This window comes from Halichoerus grypus, chromosome 5 (assembly GCF_964656455.1).
Source record: "Halichoerus grypus chromosome 5, mHalGry1.hap1.1, whole genome shotgun sequence".
NCBI classification, from domain to species: domain Eukaryota; kingdom Metazoa; phylum Chordata; class Mammalia; order Carnivora; family Phocidae; genus Halichoerus; species Halichoerus grypus.
Genome location: NC_135716.1, coordinates 87,252,977 through 87,279,658, shown reverse-complemented (window position 1 = coordinate 87,279,658; position 26,682 = coordinate 87,252,977). Strand labels below are relative to the sequence as shown.

Here is a 26,682-nt window from a genome sequence, read left to right as displayed (position 1 = left end):
CTTGCTTTTCCTCAACTTTCTTATTCTTATCCTGTTTATGTAATTTGTTTCCACTTCTGTGGTGAGGTTAGGCAAGAGGAAGGATTGAAGGTTGTACTGTCTGAGAAAGGAACTGGAGGAAATGCAGTCTGAAGTGATCTTGGCAAGCATCCGGTCTCAATTTCCTCATCTGTAAAATGAGATAATATTACTTGTCTTCTACATCCCAGGGTTCTTGTGAGGATCAAATTATAGCCTGAAAGAACTCTGGAGAGCATAAAGTTGTATAGAATTGTAAGATACTGTTATCATTGCCATCATTACAAAATGAGACTCCATCCTTCTTTTTAGAAGGTCTAAAAAAATAATAGTGCTTTGTTTATAAATTGCCTAAATTAAACTCAAGCCTTTCCTTATTCTTCAATTGAAATAATTCCCAAACTACTCCCTTCATCTTTTATCTTTATACTTAAAGTTCTAGCTTAAAATGAAGTTGATATCTGCCCTATCCAATACGGTAGCTAATATCCACCTGTAGTCATTCACATTTAAATTAATTAAAATGAAATGAAATTTAAAATTCAGTTCTTCAGGGGGTACCTGGGTGGCTCAGTCGGTTAAGTGTCTGTCTTCAGCTCAGGTCATGATCCCAGGTCTGCTTCTCTCTCTCTGCCCCTGCCCCTCCACCTACTCATGCTCTCTTGCATGCTCTCACTCTCTCAAATAAATAAATAAAATAAAATTCAGTTTTTCAATTACACTGGCCTCATTTCAAGTACTCAGTAGCTTCGTGTAGCTAATGGCCACCATATTGGACAGTGCAAATAAAGAACATTTCCATCTTTCCAGGAAGTTCTATTGCACAGCACCATTGCTGATTTTCCTGAGTTCCATTTTTCCATGCTTTCTCTTTGCTCTATAGCCACGATAAAATCAAGCTAGTTGTTCTTCAGATGAGGATATTGAAACCTAATATACTTGCCAATGCCTATATGCTAGAATATCAAGAATCATAAGAATGTTTGCCATCATCTGTTCCAACTTCCTAATTTTACACATTTTAAGCCCAAAGAGGTGAGATTACTTGCTTGAGCCCATACAACTCTTCAGTGGGTTTCCACTGCTCTTTTTACAGTGTAACTGTGGACACATGAGTAATAGAGGAGGCTGATATTCCTTTTGCAAGGCTGCTAATACCATCCATCTCAGAAGAAAATATGCCTGAGACAGAATTTACAAGTAGCTTGCTGTTGCCATTTGGCATCCTTCTCCTGCCTGGTCAAGTGCTGCTGGTGAGCCCCACTCTGGCATGGGGAGGGTGTGCTGAAAGCTGGAGAACACGCCCTTCCATGCTGCCTCCAAATTGCAAGTGTCCTAGAAAATGGCTGCTTTGAGAACCAGAGTATTTCATGATTCATAATTTGAATAAATTCCCCAGACCAGCTCAGATTCCCTGAGATTGGCTTCACTTCATCTTTGCACTTATTTAAATCATGAAATATTGATCTTTAAGCAAACTGCTAGGGAATTTAGAATGGGGGTTGTTATTCCCCAGGTTATATGCAATATGGATGTAAAATGCTAACTAGTGCTTGGTACATAGTAGGTGACCAATAGATGTTTAATTCCATCCCTCCAGCTCCGCCCATTTCCACCCCCATCCTCTCACCAGCCGTCAGCCCTTTCCTTGGTAACCAACACAACACTTGCAGTTCTCAAGTTGCTAGAACCCAAAACAACTGTGTTTTTAATCTTCAGTTAGAGCCTACAATCAAGGACCCAATGTATTAACAGTTTGTAAAGGTCTGAGGAGGGAGAACATATTTTTAAAATTTATCATCAAGACAAAGGATCTTGGTTTCAAGATTTGGTGCAGAACAAATGGTTGATTTCAAGCATTTCTAGAGACAACAGGGTACATTTGAAGTAGGAAGTGTGCCAGAAATTTTGCACTGTGTGGTTGCTCTGTCCCTCCATATATGTATGTGGATTAAGCAATATCATCAGTAAGTTTAGGAGAATTCTACGCTAGCCTGCTTTTCACAATCATAGATAGCTTATTTCCAAATATTCTAATTGAGTTGACATTTCACACATACTTGGTATAAAGCTCCGGGAAATTTAGGAGGAAAAAACAAAATGGAACCCATTCATTTATTTTTGAGTCAAGTAAAAGCAAAGAGAAAATACTTCATTTTAAAAAAACAGATATGCTCAACAATTAATGGTACAAAAATCAATATTTTCTTAAAGCATCAAACCTGGAGTGTAACTGACCCTCAGTGGGGAATAAAGCCTAACTCTGTTAGAGGAAAATATGGGTGGAAATAATGAGATCATAATAAGGGAAAGCAAGTAGTGTTCTTGCATAATGAAGCCTAAATCCATTCTTGTCCTAGGACCCCCACCCCCACCCCAATCTCAGGAACCAATCTCTCCTTCCTCCTAATGCAGAGATCCCTTTATCTACTTTGAGGGTGGCATTGCTAGTGACCCAGCAGGTCTGACTGCCTTCCCACTAAGTTACTGGCAATCTATTTCAAATTGTGTTACATTTCAGCTCTAAGAATTGCACTTTCAAATTGCTCTGCAACTCACTTGCACACACAAACACTAGCAAACCCCTTCCGTGCTCCTTGACAAAGCAAGCTGCATCCTCCTAAGAATGGGAGCCCTTGCATATCAAGGGTTAGATATGCTAACGATCCCACCTACCTCTGTGGCCAATGCCTTATCTTTTTAGATGTCCAAGCTACCCTCTCATCCCAAGAAAGTTCTAGTCATGTTGCTTTTCCCCAACTGGGCTTTGTCAGAACTGAAGTGTTTTAGGGCAAAACTGTGGTCGAACGATCTCATAAGAGATGTAATTCCACAGCCTTCAGAGGCTTTAAAACCTGACAGAGCAAATTCTTCATAATAAATGCCCTGTTGACCCACACAACACAGAATGCTGGACTTTGTGGCATTGCGAAGTTTCAGAGTCGTGAGGAGCCACAAGATGCCATTTGGTTCAACTCTAACAATGCTTAAATCCCTTGTCTCATTAAATTTCATACTTGGGCAATGCTGAACCAGAAAGATTGTTGGGGAGAAAAAAGCAATACCAAACAAGTTTCTTTTCTTTTCTTTTCTTTTTTTTTTTTTTTAAGATTTTATTTATTTATTTGACAGAGAGAGACAGCGAGAGAGGGAACACAAGCAGGGGGAGTGGGAGAGGGAGAAGCAGGCTTCCCACGGAGCAGGGAGCCCAACAAAGGGCTCGATCCCAGGACCCCGGGATCATGACCTGAGCCAAAGGCAGACGCTTAACAACTGAGCCACCCAGGCACCCCCCAAACAAGTTTCTTAGTCATTTCACGTGGATCCAAACAGAACAAATATTAATAGTTTGTGATTTCTTATACCCCTACCTGAGGGGGAGGTTTGTACTTCTTTTTCAAATGTAGAAAGGGATCAGATGAAAAAGGAGGGCAATGTCAGGCGAGTTGTTAGCAATCTTCTCTTACCTGATCCCCTCTTTCCCACAGATCTTCCTAAAAGACATGGTAAATGAAATTATTAGACTTGAGGACATCTTTGGAGAAAGGCCTCCTTCTGTCTAAGCCCAGAGCAGAGGGCAGTCCAAGAGAAAAGGCATTTCTTTATCTATATTGTTGTGCACGTGCTTACATTTTCCCCATGGCTTTCTTTTTTTTATTCTTAGTCTTTCTTTCCTTCTTTCTTTCTTCCTTTCCTTTTTTTTTTTTTTTTAAGATTTTATTTATTCATTTGATAGAGAACACATAAGCAGGGGGAGCAGCAGAGGGAGAGGGAGAAGCAGGCTCGGGGCTCGATCACAGGACCCCGGGATCATGACCTGGGCCGAAGGCAGACACTTAACCTGGGTGGCCCCTCTTTATTTATTTTTAGGTAATCTCTACACCCTTCGTGGGGCTTGAACTCAAACCCCAAGATGAAGAGTTCCATGCTCTACCAACTGAGCCAGCCAGGCGCCATACCTACCCCGTGGCTTTCTTCTCCGACTGTCCTGCCTCCCTCACCATTCTCATCATTCATTTATTTATTCAGTCATTCCCTGAGTACCCACCACTGTGTTAGGTGCTAAGGATCCCTCCCTAGAAATCATAAAATAAATGCCTTCCCTATAGTGATGAATAAACAGTCCGACAGAAAGTGGCAAAAATTATTAATAGAGCCTGGAGGAGGTGACCGCTGGGAAGCTGGGGGAAGCAAGGGAAGGAGAAAATTCTTAGGTGGAGCTTTATAGGTCTAACGGAGTCTTCTGGGCGAACAATCAGGGAAGAGAGGCAAGCTGAGGAAGGGCACCTGGTAGGAGGGAACAGAAAGTGCAAAGTCATGGAGTCTTTTGAGAACCAAGTCTTCTTAGTGAATAATTATTTTCTTGAAAAGGATTTTTTTGGAGAAAGTAGAAGGACATGAGCAAGTGTTTAGTGGAGGAAAGTTCTATCCCATGACAAGGAATTTGAACTTTATCCTATAAGATCATTCTGACAGTACTTTGGAATAGGGCAAGACTGGGGGCAGAGATATGAAGTAGTAGACTGTTGCAGGGAAGCAGGAAAGAGGTGGTGAGGGCTCCTGGCAGGGAGAATGAGGAGAAAGGGGCATATTTAAAACATATTGGAGATAGAGTCTACAAGATAGTGTGGGAGTGAGGAGTGGAAAGAGTCTAGGATGACTCTGGTTTCCAGTTTAGGCACTTGGGTATTAAAGGTGCCACTTTCTGAACAAAAAGAAAAAATAGAAGTTAAAAAAGGAGGATCAGCCACAGGAGATTAGTTCTGTTTCTGTTGAATCTGAAGACTGTGGGACATCCTGATAGCAATACCTAGTGGAGCTTGTGATGGGAAAAATCCGGCTAGAGCTCAGCTCATTTCAGCAAACGTTTATTGCGTGCTGTGTGCCAACTGTTGTGTTCCTCAGGATGCCTGGGCTAGAGATATTGGTCTGAGAGCCATCTGTTTGTTAAGTGGCAATTGAAGTTACAGACAATCACCTAGGAGGAGCACATTGAATAAAAAGATAGGTCTTGGGCTGGAACTCTGGGGATGCCCGATCCTTAAGGAAAAGGAAGAGGAAAGCTGAGAAAAAGTAGTGAGTGAGAGAAGTAGAGAGGTGGTATCACGGATGCCACGGTCAAGGAGAGAACCGGAAGAGCCACTGAGGGGTCCGCTGTGCAAATCCCACAGAGTCAGGCCAGGTGTAGGCTGGCAAGTGCTTTCTGCACTTGACAATCTGAAGCCATTTGTGACCTAGGTGGAAGCGGTTTCTCCGAAGTGGGGCAGGTGGGAGATTGGCATCCTCATCTTCTTTGGGGCAGGGGTTGTGTTTTCAAGTTCGTACATATTTATACTCTCCACCTTTTGCTCCTCTTCTTCATCCTAACCCTTGGCTCATCCCTGCTCCTTCCTTCAACATTACTGGCTGATTTCTGTCCTGAATTTATTTTCAACTACCCATAGACACCTCAACCTTGATCTTCCACCTTGAGCCAAACAAAACACATTCACTTTCATCTAAAAAGCCTGAATCTCCTCCGGTATTCCCTTTCCCAGTTAAATAATACCACCTTTGATCCAGTGTCTTAAGCTAGAAACCTTGGACTCATTGAATTCTTTCTCTCCATCACATTCTACATCCAAATGGTCATGAGGGTCTATTGACTCCACCTCAAAAATATCTCCAAATTCAGCATTTTCTTTCTCTACTTGGCACCGTGTATGTACTTCTTTTAGGACTTATTTCATTCCATCATAATTTTGTGTATGTGCATGTTCCTCCTTTAAATCCTGAGATCCTTGAGAATAAGGTTGTTCCCTTATTTAATCTTATGACCCCACCCCTAGTATAGTGCCTGGCACCTGGCTGATGCTCAACACATATGAGCATCACTGAATGAATGAATGAACAAGATCTTTCCATATGTGACATTTGCCTTCCTGTCTAGAAGCTTATGGAACCGTTTCTGTGCCTGTGGTTCTGACCTTTCTGCTCTCTGGTCTGCCCACCAACCTACCTCCTTCACTTTAGCTCTAGTTGGGTGACATGTGACCTTTGTCTGAGGAGGATCAGATGCATTAAACCAACCAGTTATGAATTTGCCCCTTTCCACTCCTCCAATAGAGGGAAACATTTCTCAGATAAAAATGATAGATAATCTAGTCTTCAGGGGTGGAGATGTGGGTAATTACCAGAGTAATTACTCTTTCATTGCAGGGCTACTAACTTCTCAAAACTATCCTCATGTCTGGCTCAGAATAGGAACGAGTAAGTGCCAGTTGAACAAAGGAATAAATGAATGAGCAAAAGCTTGAATGCAGAGGAGAAATGTGAATCAGACCTCCAACTTTAAATTTTGTTTTAAAGATTGATTGATTGATTTTTAGAGAGAGAGAGAATAATGGAGAAGGGCAGAGGAAGAGGGAGAGAGAGAATCACAAGCAGACAGAGCAGGGAGCCCAACACGGGGCTTGCTCTCACAATCCTCAGATCATGACCTGAGCTGAAATCAAGAGTCAGACACTTAACCAACTGAGCCACCCAGGTGGCCCAGACCTCCAACTTTAAAGAACAGCTTTCATACCTCCAGGAAAGATTGGCTTTAAGGAAGACCCATTTTAAGTTTGAGCATTATGGTGAGGTTCTTGCTAGGGACATTCTAGCCCTTTGGCTCCCCAAATGTGCCATCATATTCTTTTTTATTCTTTTATTTTATTTTTATTATTTTTATTTTTTTTGAAGACTTTATTTATTATTTGTCAGAGAGAGGGCACAAGCAGGGGGAGCGCCAAGCAGAGGGAGAAGGAGAAGCAGGCTTCCCACTGAGCAAGGAGCCGGATGTGGAACTCGATCCCAGGACCCTGGGATCATGACCTGAGCTGAAGACAGATGCTTAACAGACTGAGCCACCCAGGCATCCCCATCATATTCTTTTTTTAACCGATACTTGACACGATGGTGGATAATAGTTTCAGGACAGGCATATTCCTTAAAGGGTCCTGGGTGGACATACACAGTCCTGAAGAAATTGGCCCCATCCTGGGCTTATCCTCGCCAGATGGGGTACAAGAACAGACAGGACGTGGCCTCCCTAACAACTGCCTCAGGTGACTTCCTGGTACTTCTGTCCTTTACAGGAGTCGGTCTTGGATTTCTCAGAGTCTCATATTCACTGGGCCACTTCTGATGCCTATAAATGGGAGGCCTTGTTTTCTGGCAACTTCATTGACTTTTTCCCCCTAAAGCAACAAATGTAAAACGTTTTTGTTTCTCTTTGGCCTCAGAGGAGGAAAGCTGGTATGTTTTCTCAGGCAAATATCCCAACGTGCTATCTTCAGAGGAACATAGTTGTGTGGACTTGGGCACATCATGTAACCTTTCTGGGCCACAATTTTCTCATCTGTCACATGAAGGGGTTGGTTGACTTACCCACATTCTCCCTTAGACCTGCTAGGCTGTGATTTTGGGGGTTCAGAATATTTCCCTCACCACCCTCACCTATCTGTCTGGCATGCCTTAGTAGCCCAGGAAGCTGGGTTATTTCAGCTGTATTAAGGAAACAAAACTAATATATTGAAACTCTGTATTAACACAAAAGACAAAATGAGAATCAGGAGAATGGCATGATGATCCTTCTTATAAAAGGTTTCTTCATTTTGTGAAAAGATTTATTTATTCATTAATATATGCATTCATTTTTCATCCTCTTAATCACTTGTCAGGGTTTTGTTTTTTATTGTTGTTTTTCTTTTTTATGTAAGCTCCACACCCAACATGAGGCTCGAACTTGCAACCCTGAGATCAATAGTCACATGCTCTATCCACTCCGCCAGCCAGGTGTCCCATTCACCTGTTACTTTTTAAGGCCTGTGCTAAGAGGCAGGTTCCTGCTCTGTTTCAGGGTTCCTCAGAAGTGTGCGCTTGTCATATGTCACACTGGGGTTCCCTGGGACCAAGGGCCTTTCCCTGAGTCCCTCATTTGTCAGGTCTGCCCATGCTCTTAGCCATGGTAAGGAACCAATTCTGTGACCCATAGCAAATGAGGAAGGAATCCTTACCTCCTCTAGGTGTTCATCCATATAAATCCATCTCCAGCAAAGTACGGGATGGAGGCCAGGAATACCACATGTGTGTGATCTGCTGCTTAGGTCCAAAGCTCTCAGGCCATCCTGCCCGGTGAGCAGCCAGAACCAAGCCCTTGCAGAGACAGATTGGTACTTGGTCTCAGGGAAGCTGCCTGTGCATCTCCCATCCACCACGCTGTACACACGGGGCCAAACCAGGGGCCCCCGGGTCGCAGACATTCCAAAGCATATCCCACCACCATTAGAGACGATTAGTGGGTGAGACTAATAACTCACTGTTATATGACATCTGCAGGGTGCAATCAGTTGTCACGCTCATTATCTGTTTTGGTCCTTACCACTCTGAGGTGAGCAGGATTGCTCTTACTATCCCCACTTTACGTAGGAGGAAAGTGAGGCTGCTGGTCCGAGACCTGACTTTCCTGATTCCAAATCCATTATTCCTTCTTTTTCCTTGTGCTTTCTGATCAGCCATCACTGACGTGCCCACCCTGCAGGCAAGGGGCCAACTTGACTCCATCCCTGGGCAGAGTATTTCAGGCAGGCAAGGGTGGTTCAGGATTTGTCGGTCTCCTAAGAGTTAGCTACAGACAGAGACCCTCTTTTCCATCAAATCCAGGCCTCCTGGTTGGGAGGACCTCAGTGATCTGGGCACTGGGGTAGGGTTTACCACCAGCCTCCCTGCCCTGGGTGACATTGAGCTCCCTGGTTCCTCCTCAACAGGCACCCTCTTCCCTGCATCCCACTCCCTTTTTCCCCCACAGAGAGACCCTGGAGTGATGGGAATCAGACCCAGGGACTGCCGTGCCCACAGGATAACACTGTGGGAACCCTCTAGACAGAGGAGTCGAAGAACAGCCCAAACTGCTGCAGGTTACCTCCTGAGGACATGCCACAGAAAGAATGCTCCAAAGGCAAGAGACCTTGACATGTCCGAAGAGGCATCTAAGCTTCCTAGGTTTTGCCCCCAAGCACCTGCACTGGAACCCAGTACTCTATTCATTGGCTCCACATACATTTGTTAAACATCTACTCTATGTTAGACCCTGTTCTGAGGACTAGAGATGAAACCATACAGGACAACTCTGTCCTCCTAGAGTTTACATTCCAATGGGACATAGGTCAGAGGCCAGGCTGAGACCAGACTTTTGCTGCAAAGGCTCCTAAGGGTCAGGTGACTGATGTGTTTCCATCCCAGCTTTTTCTAGCATCAATAGAAATCACTTCCAGGATAGGCTGCAGCTCAGGTGGCTCAGGAAATTCTTGACTTGAGCTGACCGTAGGTGACCACCCCGTATTGCATTTTGATCCCATTAACCCCTCTCTAGAAAGAAAGGTCCACACGTTGAAGGTTTCACTGCTCTGAAATACTTAAGAACAGAGGTTTGAGCTTTGTTTATTGGTTTTTGTTTTCCCCAATAGAGCATTCCAGCAAAGAATATCTGTGTGTGTATGTGTACCCACATATTTGTGGAGTCTTTTATTAGACTCTGAAGATAAGAGAGAACCAGAGAATCCCTAGAATTTTTTTCTCAGAAGAAAGAAAAATAATAAAACCCAAGTGCTAGAGCCCAGAGATGATAGTGTAAGGATTTTCCACAAATAGGTGGAAGTTAGTTTCATTGTTGCGGAAAGAGTTAAAATATGTAATTCTGATAGGGACAAATGTTTGTCACAATATAGGAATTCTAAGGCAGGTAGTCCAATGAATATAAGTTCGTCAGGATGTTTGTTTTAGGGGGGCATCTTATTTTCCCTAGGACGGAGCATGGATTAGACACGCAATAGGGGGCGCCTGACTGGCTCATTTGGCAGAACATGCAACTCTTGATCTCCGGGTCATGAGTTCAAGCCCCACCTTGGGCATGGGGCCTACTTAAAAAAAAAAGAAAAGAAGATTCACTCTTTGTAGGGGTGCCTGGCTGGCTCAGTCGGGAAAGCATGCGACTCTTGATCCCAGGGTTGTAAGTTCCAGCCCCACTTTGGGTGTGGAGATTACTTAAAAAATAAAATCTTAAAAAAAAGAGAGACTTCTTAGTTGAGGGTTGCTGGCTAAGAACAAGTTTGAGAGGCTCACCCCATGGGACAGAACCAGAGATTGTTAGCCAGAAGGGACCTTGGAGATGTCAAATGGGAAGGGAGAATAAGGCAATTCAGTGTAACATACATTAAGAGGGTAGGCTATGGAATGAGTCCTGGGTTCAATTCCTGACCTTGTCCTTTAATAGCAGTGAGGGTTTTGTTGTTTTGTCGTTTGTTTCTGTTTTTGAATATTATTTATTTAGGTCTCAGTTTCCTCATCTCTAAAATGGGGGAGTATAGCTTAAAGGTTAAGTCCGAAAATTCATGTATTCTGGCTCAGTACATCCAGTGAATGTCATTTTCCAGGAAGGAGAAGTGACTTGCTCAAGTCACACACCTAGTTAGAGACTAGGTGAAAATGACTAGGATCCCTAACTTCCTGTCATGTGGGAAAAACCCACTACCACCACACTAGGCCAGAAAAGAGAAGCAGGACAGGTAAAATGTTGGCTTAGTTCAGAAGTGAGTATTATGGTGCTTGTGAAGAAAAAAAAAATCCCTGTTACTCATTGAGGGCAGCTGAGTGCCAAGTACTATCCTGCATTCCAGATGTGTTATCTTACTAATCTTCACAGAGACACGACATGGCGTTATTATTATCCCTGGGCTGGTGATGCAGAACTGAAGCTTAGGTGGAATAAATAATCTACCCAAACCCAGATCTGTCTGACTGACCTCGAAACCGGGGACGTACTCTGAGCTGTGAAGACGGTGGTAAGAATTCTGAGGTGCGTGAAACATAAAGTCAAGGCGAGCGGGCTCTGCAAGGCTGCTCATGGATCCCCCTTTGCTGCTGTCACTGCTTTTGGTGGCCGCCCTTCGTGAGACTGTGATTGTCATTGGTGGAAGGACACAGTGGGTTTGAGTGGACGCTGTTTTTATATTGTTCATTCGACTGTGTAGGAGAATCTGTGTAGAACAAATGAAGATCCTACTGCCATCTGGGACCGGAATTCCAGGGGAACAAGTTAACTGTGCACCTCGATGGCAGGGGATGGCGTTTTATTTCCAGTGTGAAATGCCAAATAGTCCAGGAATGATAAAATCACCCTCGTTTTTCTTATGAACTCCTAGAAGTCATCTTTGTTGGTATAAATGAGATCATTTAGCCTAATTAGTTCCAAGCTTAATTAGCAGTAATTATCCCAACATGGGAGTAATATCCAAGCAGGAAGTGCCGAGTCCTCGATTAGATAGATCTCTAATTGGTGTTACAATATTGTAATTAAAGCGTGTTTGTACGCCTCTGCCGCAGCACGCGATTTGTTTCATGTCTGATTAAACAGGGAGACCCAGCAGCCTTTGAGGGGGCCGGGACTTTAGATCTAACTCAGAGAACATGTTAACCCTGTGACAAAAAATATGGGGGCGGGGGGCTGCCCTCATGGTCATGGTGACTGTAGGGCCCTGAGGCTTCCCGTCCAGAGGCTGTGTCCTAGACTACGAAGTGAGCTGATTCACTGTTGATCGGGTCATGAGTTCAAGCCCCACCTTGGGCTTGCCAGGCAGTGTGTGCGGGAGCCCATGAGCATCTAGCTGAAGGCCGTTGTGTAAGTTTTGTACTTTTGAGGGCTGCCTCATCTGTAACCCAGAGGAGACTGTCCAAAAAACCAAACAATAATAGCTATCATTTACTGAGCATTTACTATGTGCTAGATATGGCGCTAAATGCTTTAAATACCAAAACTTATTAAATCTTCAGAGAAAACCTCTGAGATAACTACTCTGATCCGTGCTTTACATACAAAAACCTGAAGGGGAGGGAGCTGCTTCAGCAAGCTGTAACTCCAAGGCCACCCCCTCAGGTCTCACCTCGAACCATCAATCACCCCTCCAGAAGGCCACCTCTGACCCCAGACCAGGTTCGCTCCTCCACAGAGCTCCTCGTAGTTTTCCCTCATTCACTGTATTATAGTTTTATGCTCCATCTGCCCCTGCTCCGTGCCCAGTGCTCAAAACTGAGCAAAGAACCAGGAGTGGACAGGTGTGTAACAAACAGGAGCTAAATACATTGTCAGAATAGTAAGTTGGGTGATTCAAACTCAGCTCTGTGTGCTGCTGTAGTCTGTGTGTTTTCCACTTCATCACGCTTCTTTTTTTCGTGTTTAAAATTCCGAAGTTAAGTTTCTAGGTAGTACACATACAAAGAATATGTATTTTGGTGAGAGATTGGAGAATAGATTTTTTTTTTTTAAGATTTTATTTATTTGAGAGAGAGAGAGCACAAGTGAGGGGGGTGGCAGAGGGAGAGGGAGAAGCAAGCTCCCTGCTGAGTAGGGAGGTGGTCATGGTGCTTGATCTCAGGACCCCAAGATTATGACCTGAGCTGAAGTCAGACACTTAACTGACTGAGCCCCCCAGGTGCCCTGAGAATAGATTTTCTTTCCTCTCATTTCAAAATGCTGTATTACAATTTTGCAATAGATCCCTTAACCATTCACCATATTTATCTATTTAATGCTTCAACTTATGTTACAATGTAGAGACTTTGTCATACTCAAATAATTGATAATTGGATCTAGTAAGTGCAAGAGAATTTGAGTAACCCAGATAGAATTTATGTGCATTTATATATCATTAGATTCTGCAAATTTTTTAAAATGTGACTAGCATTCTCAGAATCTGTATTTCAGTGATTCCCAGCCATGGTTTTGGCACACCCCAAGAATGTCTAGTTATTTCAAACAGTGACACAAAATTCTCAGAAATTATTTTTTAATTCCAATATAATTAACATACAGTGTTATGCTAGTTTCAGGTGTACAATATAGTGATTCAACAGTTCTGTACATTACTCAGTGCTCATCACGACAAATCCACTTCTTAATTCCCATCATCTCTTTCACCCATCCCCCACCCATATCCCCTCTGGTAACCATCAGTTTGTTCTCTATAATTAAGTCTGTTTTTTTTATGTGTCTCTTTTTTCTTTGTTCATTTGTTTTGGTTCTTAAATTCCACATATGAGTAAATCATATGATAATTGTCTTTCTCTGACTGACTTATTTCACTTAGCATAATACTCTCTAGTTCCATCCACGTCATTGCAAATGGCAAGATTTCATTCTTTTTTATGACTGGGTAATATTCCATTGCATATATACACTACATCCTCTTTATCCATTCATCTATTGATGGACACCTGGGTTGCTTCCATATCTTGGCTATTGTAAGTAATACTGCAATAAACATATATTTTTTGAATTAGTGTTTTCATATTCTTTGGGTGAATACCCAGGAGTGGAATTACTGGATCATATGGTAATTCTATTTTTTTTTTATTTCTGAAGAATCTCCATACTGTTTTCCACAGTGGCTGCACCAGTTTGCATTCCCACCAACAGTGCATGAGGGTTCCTTTTTCTCCACATCCTCGTCAGCACTTGTTATTTCTTGTGTGTGTTTTTTAATTTTAGCCATTCTGACAGGTATGAGAGGATACCTTATTGTGGTTTTGATTTGCATTTCTCAAAATTCTCAGGAATTAAAAAAAATTAACTTTTCTGCTGGGGTGCCTGGCTGGCTCAGTTGTGACAGCATGCAACTATTGATCTCAGGGTCATGAGCTCAAACCCCATGTTGTGGACATAGAGTTTACTAAAAATAAATAAATAAAATAAATAGACCCTATCGTGCAACTTTTGAAAAAATGAACTCTGCCGGATGTTTAAAAGAAAATATGAAAAAAATAAAAATATGAAAATATGAAAAAAAAAGAAAATATGACACATGATGCATTGTGGTGGAATAAGAAGCAGGTTAGATCAGAATGGAGCCAACACCTTTAAAACTTCGGAAATCAACTGCTATTTAATCTTGGTCACTGCTGAAGCATATTTAGGGATTAAGAAGCTCAACAAGAATATTTGTTTATTTTTTAAACTTTTGGCTTCTTTTTTTTAGAGAGAGAGTAGGAGCAGGGCATGGGGAGTGGGGGGAGGGGCAGAGGGAAAGGGAGAGAATCTCATACAGACTCCCCGCTGAGTGTGCAGCCCTCTGCAGGGCTCAATCCCAGAACCCTGAGATCACGACCTGTGCTGAAATCAAGAGTCGGTTGCTTAACGATCTGAGCCACCAAGACGCCCCAAGAATATCTGTTTATTCGTTAAAAAAATTTTTAAACATATTTTTTTGCAAATGAGTAGATGATACACAAAGTATAAAATTCACAAAGTGTGTAAATCCCATCCCTTGGCAACTTCAGAGGCAACCAGTTCTGCATATACCTTTCTGGAGATGCTCTATGCATATGCAAATATATACATTTTGAAAGGCATTATTTCTTGACCAAACACCATAGCACACACTGAATCATAACAGTGAATCAGCTCACTTCGTAGTCTAGGCAAAGACAGGAAGTGAGAATGAGAAATTCAATACACAGAAACCCAAAGTGCAAAGCTCTATGAGTCTATTTTTTAACAAAACCATTACTAAACATTGTGGTGATATACTGAAATTTGAATGGTACTAATGGTACTGGAACTAATGGATGAGAAATGCTGCTTGATTTATAACAGTAATGACATCATCAAGCGTGAGTCCTGATTCTTCCTGGGTTTTTCTGTTCTGACTAACTCTTAGGATGATGTTTCCACAGGGCTGTTTATTTAGTACCAGCATAATGAAGCAGAGGTGATGGGTTCCAGTCACTGTTAGCAACTTAACCTACTGCTGGTCTCTGTCACGAAAGGAGTTGGGCGAGAAAGTGAGAATGAGTTCCTGCAAATCTAGTACCACCAAAAGAGAAAAGTCTCTTTATATAAAGGACATCATCATTACATTATTTTGTGTGGACAGGGCTTGGTGTATATCTTGGATGACGATTTTAGTACCAGAATAATCCACAAAGCTTCCTGCAGTATTGCACTAATATTTGGGAATTTTTTTTGGCTCTTGAATAACCAGAAATGATCTAACCATGATATTAAAATAACTGGATTTGCATTTATACAAGTAACAGATAAACCAGGTTAAAATTATTGCAGTATGAGTATCTTACGATACCCAAGGAGTGCACTAGCCAAGGTCATCATCAGCTTACTATAGCTTATATTTAGAATTTATTGAGCCATACACATGCTAGGCTTTGAGGAAACCTGGTGCCCTGGGAACTGATGGTCTTAGGTTAGTTATCATCTCATTTTGTTTATCAGAGTCTTGCCTAGAGTCCCTGTGGCTTTTCTTTTCACCAAGGGCTCACCTTGGATGGAGATCGACTCTGATGCTTCTCTTATGGCTGTGGAAGTCTCTCTTGACTCTGAGTAAACTACGTTCTCTTCTGAAACGTGCCTTTGGCAAACAAAAGGACCAATGTGGTGGAATGTTCTGGAAGCATCATCTAGGACCACAGTAAACTTTTGTCTTTATTTTAAATATTCTGCTCCATTATGCCTATAAATGTACTTGTATTTTGTGTACCAATTTATGGCTTAGAAAATATATCCACTAGAGCTGGAACAAAGTGGCTCTAGTTTGGGGCCTGACCTTTTTTGTGCTCCTTAGTGGAAAGGTAAGTTTTTGCTTTGTTTCTCTGGACCTTGATCTTTTCATTTGAATGAGATGTTGGACCCGTCTCTATGGCACCTTTTGTCTTTGGGATTTGACCATTATGAGCTTTGGAATAGTGCTTCCAAAGTTTTTTTTTTTTTTTTTTTTGTGTGTGTGTGTGTGTGTGTGTGTGTGTGTGTGTTTAATGTTTTCATGATATCAAGCTCTAAGTGAATCTGGCTGTAAACAATATGACAAATTAAGACATTATATCTATAAGGACAAACTCCAAATATTTTGGGGGTATGAGTTGATTGTTTCCCTCTTACCCAGCTTAAATCTAGAAAACCTTCCTCCTCTGTGACACTTCAATGCATTTTGAGTTCTCGCTCTCAAAGTGTATCCCCTCCTGGTTCCTGGCCAGTTTTTCTCTGCCTTCACAATATTTCCAGGAGTCTGCCTTTCTCCTCCTGCTGGCTGGTCACTGTGACTTACTTCAGTTATTCCTCTTTTGCCATTAATAAACTTCGTAGTACTGCTGCTGTGCAGGGCACGGACCACGTGATATTCATCTTATTGGGCTTCCTCCTCTCTGCCATCAAGTGCTTTGTACATATTAGGCATTCAGAAACGGTTGTGGAGGGAACTGAATTTCTGACAATTCCTACCCAGTCACATCCTTCAGAACTTCCTCCAAAGAAACCTTTCTGGACTAATTCAATTCAGACTTTGCATTCCCCTGATTTGCATGCCATAACACTGTTCTGTACATGTGGCTTGTGTCATATTAACTTGAGCGGTCATTTGTTCTAGCTCTTCCTTGTGAGCTGTAAGTGAAGTATGAGAGAAAGATCTTGGAGTTAGAAAAGTTGGGTTCTGTCTCTGCGAATTTTCTAGTTGCCTGACCAAGGACAGTCACTCAAGGCCTCCCCAGGTCTCAGTGTTGTTGTTATTGTTGTTGTTGTTGTTGTTTAATCTAAAAGAGGGAGGGTGGGAAAGGGTGAGGATGGATCAAATGATTCTCACCTTAGAATCCTGATTTTTGGCATACTGGTTCCCTAACAAGATGATAAACTTCTCGGGCCGCCTGGGTCTCAGCATCCCTGGGTGGCTCAGTTGGTTAAGCGACTGCCTTTGGCTCAGGACATGGTCCTGGAGTCCTGGGATCTAGTCCCGCATCCGGCTCCCTGCTCAGCAGGAAGTCTGCTTCTCCCTCTGGCCCTCCCCCCTCTCATGCTCTCTCTCTCTCATTTTCTCTCTCAAATAAATAAAATCTTTGGGGAAAAAAAGATGATAAACTTCTCAAGGGCAAAGAATTTCCTTTTTCTACAATTTGGAACAGCTACCAGTGCTTGACAAAGATGGTACTTAGTAAATTCTTCCTTAGAAAATAACTGTTATTCTACCCCTTGGGGCAAGCAAGTTAAACCCAAGAGTGCCCCTCTCGCATCACAGCCCGTGACCTGGAGCGGCTCTTGGATCCACTCTAGGAAGTGCAATTCTGGACTCGGACCTCAGCAGCTAAGACCAGCACACCGTGTTGCTCTTGAAGTTGAGGGGTGTACCTAACAGCCCTGCCTTTTTCAGTAAATGTGTTTATGGTTTGGGCTGCTTTCCTCAGCAAGATCATTTCCTTACAAGTAATGAGAGCTGTGTGTGATATGGTTGAAATCCCGTCCCTCGGCTGAGATGGAGAATGCACGTGATGCTGAGTGGGGCCCATTATCCCAACGGCACTCACAGGAATGCTAAGTCTGGCAAATATTAACTCGGGAACCACAGCGGCAGTGAGGAGACAGCTGTCTGCCCACCTTCCTGAACCTACCACTTTGGGGGGATTTTCTGATTTTCCTTTCCTTGGCTTGAGCATTGCATTTGTTTCTCCTTTCATTCATTCTTCTTTCTCCTCTCAAAAAAAAAAAAAAAAAAAGCTAAACTAAAACAAGAACATCATATTTCCTCCATTTGTCTCCAACTGGAAACACTGATGTTCTCATACATTTCGGAGCAGGAAGCTTTTCCTCCTTTGCCTAAGTGATGTACAGTATACTTACTCATCTTCTCTGCCTCCAAGCCACAAGCCTGGGCATTGGAAGAACTCTGGAGTCTTCCAAAGATCTCAGGGAACACACTCCCATGCAGGAAGCTATAGAATGGATGGGTTGTGAGAGCAGCTCAAAACCAGTGCTGTGTGCTGGAGACACTTTCCTTGGAGGAAGAGAAGCATATAATCTTTGTCCATATGGCAGAGACGGGAGTGACATATTAGGTGGGAGAAAGCGAACACAGATCTGAATGGATGTAAAGAAACGACTTATCGCTAGAAGGGAGGAGTTGTGGTTTAGGTTAAAACCACAAAGGAAGTGAAGGACGTTACCACCTTCCTCTTTGTGGGTAGAAGATTCTCCTCTGGCTCATCTCATGGGCTCTGTGAGACTGAGTCTTCCTACAGGAATATGTTTATTGCTCCTGCTCTTCTAGAAAAGCACCATGGGCAGTGGTTTGTGGTCTTAGAGAGTTTAGATGTGATTTTTGAAGCATACACATGCCATCAAGTACCCCCATTTCCAAACCTGTTGTCCCAAACATGCTTCCCTTATCTGAAATGGAAAAGCAAAGAATTAAAGATCTCTGGGAAATGAAGGGAAGAAAAGATACATATGTAGGTGTGTTCTCTTACTAGCAACCATTTATTGAGGACTTACTATGTGTTAGGTATTTTCCTTATATTATCTCTGAACTTCCAAAAGTTCTGAGAGATATGTTTTATTATTCTCATTTTTATAGGTGAAAAAACTGAGGCCAAGAAAAAAATCAACTCATGCTATGATCTTGAACCCTGAACTCCGGTATGTTTGATGGTAACACCCGTGCTCTACCCGGCCTCTTCTTAAAATCCGGTTTTAGTATTTCAGCCACTGATACCGAAAACTTGGACATAAGATTTGAAACCTGCCCCTGCCCTTTATTACCTAGATGACCCTGGGCAAATTATTTGATGCCTCCAGGCCTTGTCCGGTATGTCTTGACCGGTATGACAATTGCTTCATGTTGGGAAAAGTCCTCCTTATTGGTTTCTTAGAATTAACTGAAGCAACCAGTATAAAGGTGTAGCATGGCAACTAGCATACAGTAAACTCCGCAGAGGATAGCCATACACTAATTGTCTATGGGTCAGGTTCTAGACCAAACTGTGAAACGGTTAAAGTGTGCTTGAGGGAACCTTCCATCTCTTTAAACTGCCCTAACTCCTCTCTCTCTCTAGCAAAAAGATGCATCCAGGTGCAAATGGTTACGTAACACTTGGAAGGGAGAAGCCATACTTCTTCCACACTAAAACAAAAGGAGCAAGCCTTGGTTGTAGAATTCTCACTCTGTCCTTCTAAAGCTTGAGGCAAGAGCTGTTTTGTGGTTTATTGTTTGGGGGAAGGTGGGGGTATTGGGGGATAGGAGCAAGAAGCCATCTGTGCCCCCCCCCCAGTCCCACTACACACAAGGACTCGAGGCTGCATTTTCATCTGCTTCTTTTTCTGGATATGTTCAGTGTAGGGGCAGTCGTGGATTCCAGGTCTCAGCTGCTTTTGATCAGAACTTTTTTTCCCCCTCCTGTGGTGATTTTGCATGAATTTTAGACTCCGGCAACTTTCAGTTGCCTGGGTCTGGTTTTCATTGCAGATTTTGTCAAGATTTTACATTTAGGTTGCATTTGAAGGCTTTCCTTTTTTTCTTCTCTCACTATTCTGTGTGAACTTAAGGTTCTGAACTTTTTCCCCAGTTTATTTTATTTTAAATATAATATTAGTGTACTTTCTTTTTCTAAAGATTTTATTTTTAAATAATCTCTATACCCAATACGGAGCTCGAACTCACAACCCTTAGATCGAGAGTCGTGTGCTCCACGGATGGAGCCAGCCAGGCGCCCCAGTGTATTTTCTTAATCACAAAAGTAATAATGATTCACTGTAGAGAATTAGAACAAAAGAATAAAGAAAAATGTAATCACCCACAAACCCAGCATCACAACTCTATTCACATTTTAATTCATTTCCTTCATTCTTTCTTCTATGTGTATACATGTTTCTATGTAAATTGTATGACATATGTTTTGCAAAATTAGGATATATCCATTTGTATCCTGGTTTTTTTCATATAACTTTATATCGTGAGCATTTTTTTGCATGTCATACATGTTTTTTCAAAAGATTTATGGCTGCATAATATTTCACTGTATGAAAGTACTATGATGTACTTAACCATCCCCATTCTGCTCGATGCTGAGATGCTTCTTTGTCTGAATTTCTGAGTTTCCATATTTCCTTTCCTTATAATCTGGGAATTATTTAGGCAATCAGGGAAAAGAGTATATACTTTTACTTTATTTTAAAAAGTATTTGCACCTGATTATTGTAATACTGACCGATCTGTGTGTAAGGCCTTTTCAAAACCTCTTGATATATAGTATCAAATTGATTTCCAGAAATGTTGCTCTAGGACAGGGCAAATCCGTCCCATGACCTGTGTTTGTACAGCCCATGAGCTAACAATGATTTTTACACATTTAAGTGGCTGGGAAAAATCAAAAGAAGAACAATATTTTATGACACGTTAAAATTATATGGAATTCACATTTACGTTTGCGCAAAGAACGCATTTTTGGGACACAGTCATGTTCTTTCAGTTATACGTTGTCTGTGGCTGCTTTCCCCCTACAGTTGCAGAGCTGAATAGTTGCAACAGAGATTGCATGGCTCACAAACCCCAAAATATTTACTGTCTGCCCTTTACGGAAATAGTTTGCGGAAACAGTTTGCCGACCCCTGCCTTCCTATGTAATCCTACAAATTGCAGATGGGATTTTCTTACTCTTTGTTAATCTGAACAAGTCAACAAATATTTACAAAGTGTTTACCATGAGCCAGGCCATCACAGAAAATACAATTGACTTACTGTTTCTTCAACTACTAGTTAGAATGAATGTTTTCATGAATTCAAGTGATTTTTTTCCCTATTAATTTTCTGTGCGTGTGTTAAATGGTAAATTTTGAAATGTTAAAAATAGCAATGTCAAATTTCAACTCAGGTATTTTTTTCATACTGCTTTGTATGAGCTCGTTCTATACTAAAAAGATTAATTTCTTTTCAGTCATATTTGTTAAAATCCTATTTGTTGGAAATGCTTTGCTTCCGTTAGGTTGCTGGCCTTCTAGTTTATGATTTTTTTTTTTTTACATACAGAACTTTACATTTTTATGTCGTCAAATCTACCAAACTATTTATTTATTTTTCCTTTGATTTTATTCTAAGAACATCTTTCCCTGTCCCCAAGGTCAGATAAATATTCATCTATATTTTCTTTTAGTTTTTTTTTAACTGATTCATTTTTATATTTATCTCCTTAATCCCTCTGGAATTTATTATGCGATGTGAGATGAGGATCTTAAATTTTTTCCAAACAGTAGAACAATTATGCCAACGGTATTTCTTGAGTAATCCTCCCTATCCCTACTTAACTGTGATGTCACCTTTACTAAATTCTTATGTATCCTGGGATGTGTTCCTGGCCCACATTCCAGTTCTCCTTGTGTGTGTGTGTGTGTGTCTGTGTCTGTGTGTGTTTCATTGTTGATTTCTCATGGACGTCCACTTTGTTGTTCCTAATTAGGTCTGTACAGTACACAGATCCTAGTTGGATTTTGGCATCACATTTTCTTCTTCCTCCGGTGTATTACTCCTGTACAATGGTAAATTTCAGTAGCATCACCCCTTCTCATGGTCAATTTGTCAGGAACGCAGCATAAGCTTATCTCCTAAAAGTACACAAATGGTAAGGAACCTTCCTACCAAACAAGAGGTAAAGGCCAGAGCCAGCCCTCACACATATGTGACCCGTGAACCATAGCATTCAGTCATAACCACTTCAGGTGACAAAGTCTTTAGCTTTTATAACCTAGGAGGTTGGAGGTTTTCTGGCTGAATAGTATCAACTGGCATAAAAAGAGCAAATCTCTGGAAGGGGTTCCCAGAAGAGCTGTTACATGATGCACAGCCCCTAACCTTCTGTTAACGGCTCACCCCAACCCGACCTTGGTTCACAGTGGAGTTATTTCATTTACCAGGTGTGAAAATTGGATTTTACCACAGAGGAGGGGAGTTATTACCTATCGGGTCTGCTCTTTAGGGGAGCAGAGATTGGTGTGGGATTTATTAAGAGATGTGCTATGCATGGAACATACCATTAGAGAGGTGTTCCTTTAAAATGGATTTGCAATCTTTGTCATTTTAGGAGTGCTATTTTTTTTTCTCTTACTTTTTCTGTCTGACAGCCTTCTTTCCCTTGTAGATTGCACACATCCTACCTAGGATCTGAATATTTTATATGGCACCATTCTGCCAAGAGAGGGACCTCAGGGGTGTGACAAAGAGTGCAGCTTAGGGGGATGGTGGGGACTGCCTGCAGTTTGGATGCTGATATTAGTCACACATTGATACTTAGAATGGGAGGTGGGATGATAAAATAATTTTCGTGTTGATTAACTGCAGTCTGGCCCAGGCCCTCCGTTTGATGGAGGTATTAGGGTCACTCAGACTCTCTAATGAGGGAATTCTTGAAAATCAAGAGTTTCGATCTAATTACCTCTTGTTCGAGCTATAGACAGCCTCAAAGTTAGTATCTGCTTAGCCACATCTCTTTCCTAAAAAAAGACACCGTGTTTACTATCACGGCGGAGGAGGTGGCTGAATTTATTATTGTTTATCGTTTCTAGCACACTTTGTTCTTGCTGAGTGCCTTAAACTTATTTATGTATGTATATTGGTTGCTCTCCAGCACTCCCCTGAGATGAGTGGGTGATAAGTTTTGTTATCACCTGCTTTTCCAAACAGGAAACGGGAGCTCCTGAGAAGAGAAGGGACTGGCCTAGGTTTACAGCTCAGGGCTCCCGTCACACTCTGTTAGGGGGCCCTCAACAAAATGGTGATAAAGGCGGGCCCTGCAGCCTTCCTCGGCCCCCTCCCAGTCCCCGTTAGGCCACCTGTCTCCTCCTGTATCCCACTAACCACAGTGTGCCCTCCCTCAAAATAAAAATCAACCGTATTCTCGGCCTCTGTGCCGGCGCTTTACGTCTATACACACAGCCTTCCTCACAAAGGCGCCTCCCTCCCTCCCCTGCTTTTCTTGTGAAGGGCCTGCTGGTTTCCTCCTTGCCCAGCGCCAATCCCTGGAGTCATGTGTGACTCAGCCCCTCCGCCCACTTCAGTTGCCCAGTGAGCCAAGTAGATTCTGTCACCAAACGTCTTTGCATTTGTCCCTCTCCTCCTCTCCCCTCTGCCACTGTGATGATTCAGGCCCTCATGACTCCCTACCTGGACCCCTGTAATAGCCCCTTCCTGGGTCCCCACACTTTCCACCCTAAGCTCTTCTGTCCCCTACATCTTCCCTGAGCACCCAGGGCTCGACAAATACCACTCTCCCTCCGGGTCCATTCTCAGCAACTCCCCGTGGCCTTCCAATCGAAGGGCAGTTTCTTAGCCCGCACTCAAAGCCCACCTTCCTTTTTGGTCTTTCCTCCTACTCAGCCCCTAAACGATTTTCTGGAGCCTCAAGATCACTTGGGGCCTTTGGTAAACAGGCTCCAGCCCCAGAGGTTCTGACCTGGAGGGTTGGCTCGGGGCTACGAACCTGCGCGGTAACCACGCCGCCCTGCTTTCCGCCCCCCACCCCACCACGCCACCCCCCTGCAGCCAGGTGTGCGCCGGTCCGGCCCCCGCCCCCAGGTGCGCCGCTCACCCTCACCCCGGGCCCGGTACCGACGCCCCGCGGTGCTCACCAAGCCACGCGCTTTCAGCCCCTGCTGGCCCTGCTCTTCCTGCAGCCTGAAACACTTCCCGCCCGCCCCATCTCCACCTGTTGAAATTTTTCTAATGCTTTAATGGCCCAGCTCAAATAGGAAGGCCTTCCTTCATGAAGACTTTCCTGATTGTTCCAAAGGGATGGGGTACAAATTCCTCCGCATTAAATTTAAGATCCTTTCTCAGTACAACTCGGTTTTACAATTCCAGTCCCATCTCCTGCTTGGCTCCTCCACTATCCCTAAACTCTCACTTTAAATGCATCCTCAGAACAGGACCTTTACGCGTACCTCTGCCAGGAATGCGGTGCCCCTCCCCCCTCCCTTCCCCCATCCTCTCTCTTTTTAAAAAACTTATCCTCCTAGACTCAGCTCATGTGTCACTTCCTCTGTGCCACATTCATCACGACCAACAGTCTTTCTAGACTCTTCCCTGCCCCCACCCCCACCAAGTCACTCCCTCCCCTGTGCTTCGCAGGCCCTTTATACCCAACAGAGCACTCAGCGCCCGTAGCTGACTTCGTGCTCTACCTATTTAACGCAATCCTGGGCAGTGAACTTGGCCAACGTTGTATTCCGAGGTCCATACTCAGTCAATCCTGGAATGTGGGCTTGAAGGAGTCTCTTTCCTCGGAGCCAGCCCTTCCCCAGGACGCGCTTTGCTCCTTGCATTTCTCCCTACCATTTCTCTTCTCCTGTCTTTTCTGCACTTGTTTTATTCCTTCTACTAGATCGCAGGCACCCTTGAGAGGAGAAACCTTGGAGGATTTCGCTCTCTATCCCCAAGCCTGGTTCCTTACCCGTGGCAGGAGCTCAATAAATGTTTGTTTAATTGAATTGTAGGGTGTTGTGCTCAGCTAGCTGCTAAACAACCCCATTTAAGGGGTTAACAAATAACACTCGGAGAAGTTCTTCTCCTTTGGGGGCATTTGCATTTTAATGGGAATCTTAAAAACCCGAAGGAAATGTTCTCTAATGGTGGGATTCCCTGCTTTGTAGGGAGGCTCTTTTTGGTGGTGCTGGATAGGGACTGGGATAAGTTTTTCCAGTCCTGGAATTCTTCAACTTTTTTGTGACATGGACTCGCCTTGGGCCGCTTGGTGAAACCCATGGATGGAATTATGACTTTAAACACATAGAATAAAATACATAGCGTTACAAAAAGAGTTATAATGAAATATGATCAAAATATCGAAAGCCTCAAATCTGTGGTATACTAATATACGTGCTTGTTTATTAGAACAATAAAAAGGTCTAGTGGCAGATTTAATAACTGCCATAATTGCGTCATCGGTGATGAGTATAAGCGATATTTGGGATATCTGCCACAACCGTAAGGTGATATAAAAATATCTGTGATTCTGTCAGTGAAAAAGTCATGGATGGCTCATACCGCCCATGTTTGTATTTGAAGGCAATGATAAATCTGAGTTAGAAGTTAGTGAAAGTAAATGTATATTTTTTCCTCCATCCAAAATTCAGCCTTAGTCTCCAGATGAACCTGGGATTAAGAGACCCTGCTCAGCTGTCCCTCACCATATGGTGTGGGTGGTGGGTGGTCCTGAAGCCAGGATCAGGGTTTCCCACCCTGGGCTGCTTCTTCCATACCCTGCTGCCTCTATCCTGAGCTCCCAGATTCTTCCCCACCGCCACCACCTTTATTTCACAACCAAGGACAGTAGTCTAAATCTGTTTCATTTTCACTGGAGATGTGAAAGAAGAAACAAAAAAGGTTGTCAGGCCTTGGGGGAAGGAAGGGATCTTTAGTCCCTAGCCTGGGAGGATGCTCTCCCCAGAGTTCTAAGCCTGGGGCGGGGGCTGGAAGAAGAGGGGTCGTTGCCTTCTGAGGTGGGAAAGCAGTTGCAGAGTGTATGGGAGAATCTCTGCTGGCTCCTTCTAAATTCAGAAGTCTATGTGGAGGCCAAAGAACCTGATTCCAGGGGTGGCCCAGCCTAACATCCACCCTCCTTGGTTGTCAGTGACTAAGTGAAATATCATTGTTCTCGAAACACCGCACTCCCTAATGCTGATGTTATTTCTAATTTGGGTGAACGTGTTTATGCAGTTCTTTTTTTAGCATCAAAATACAGGGAATACATTCAGTCCATTCCCACTTATCCTTGCGTATTTTAGTCACTTAGAGGCAATTTTCCCCCACGTAGACTGACTCTGCTGGTTGCCGAGCCGTGGGGCACATACTTCTGCGCTCAGTGGGTGCGAGCTTAGAGAATATAAGCACATTTTAATATTAGTGGGACTTGTTGCTACCAGGGCGAACACCGTGTTAGCCAAGGCAGACCGCCGTCCCTAACCCTTGATGGTGGTGACACCAAAGATTTTGTCCTTGACATCGTCCTCTTCTCGTGTGCCTTTTTATTGGATGAACCCATTCGTTTGTATTGCCCTCTCCCCTGGCAGGACATCTCCAGCAGTCACCTATGATCCTAAAACCATTCCTTGTTCCTTCACAAGCCAGCTTTACTTATCTTAAAAAAAAAAAAAAAAAAAAGCTTTATTGAGATATAACTTACATACCGTAAGCTCACCCATTTTAAGTGCAAGATTCAATGATTTTTTTGTAAATTTAGTGTTGTACAACCACCACCAAAATCCAGTTTTCAAACATTTGCTTTACTCCAAAAAGATACCCATTTGCTGTTTCTCCCCATTCCCGACCCCACTAATCTGCTTTCTGTCTCTGTGGATTTATCTTTTCTGGACATTGCGTGTACATGAAATGATGCACTATGCAGCCTTGTGCATCTGGCCTCTTTCACTTCGCATAGTGATTTTGAGGTGCATCCATGTTACAGTGTGTATCAGTCCTTCATTCCTATTGCTCAGGAACACACCACATTTCATCTATCCATTCACCGGTTTGATAGACATTTGGCTTATTTTCACTTGTTGGCCTTTAGGAATAACGCTGCGATGGAACGTTCACATACAAGTCTGGGTGGGCCTGTTTTTATTTCTCTTAGGTAGACACCCAGGAGTGGAATTGGTGGGTCACATGGCAAACTTATGTTTAACTTTTTAGGAAACTACTAAACTCTTCTCGAAGGTGGCTGTACCATTTTACGTTTCCACCAGCGACACTCGATGTCATCTGTCTTCTCTATCCCAGCCGTCCCTAGACGGCATGTGGTATGACTCCCTGGGGACCAGTGTCGTTTTTG

At 43.0% G+C, this 26,682-nt stretch overlaps 1 protein-coding gene across 3 annotated transcripts in view; it reads left to right on the top strand.

The window, feature by feature from the left end:
- The window catches only part of LOC144381872 (uncharacterized), a 67,546-nt gene that overhangs the window by 21,302 nt on the left and 19,562 nt on the right, over window positions 1-26,682 (top strand). The window contains exon 2 of one of the 3 annotated variants that reach the window (XM_078072526.1): window positions 18,444-18,505. The exons of 1 other annotated variant lie outside the window; for it this stretch is intronic. The gene's annotated coding sequence lies outside the window, so the exon portion shown is untranslated. Of the gene's footprint in view, window positions 1-10,741; window positions 10,895-18,443; window positions 18,506-26,682 lie in introns of all 3 variants that reach the window. One more of the 3 variants, XM_078072527.1, reaches the window with a different exon arrangement.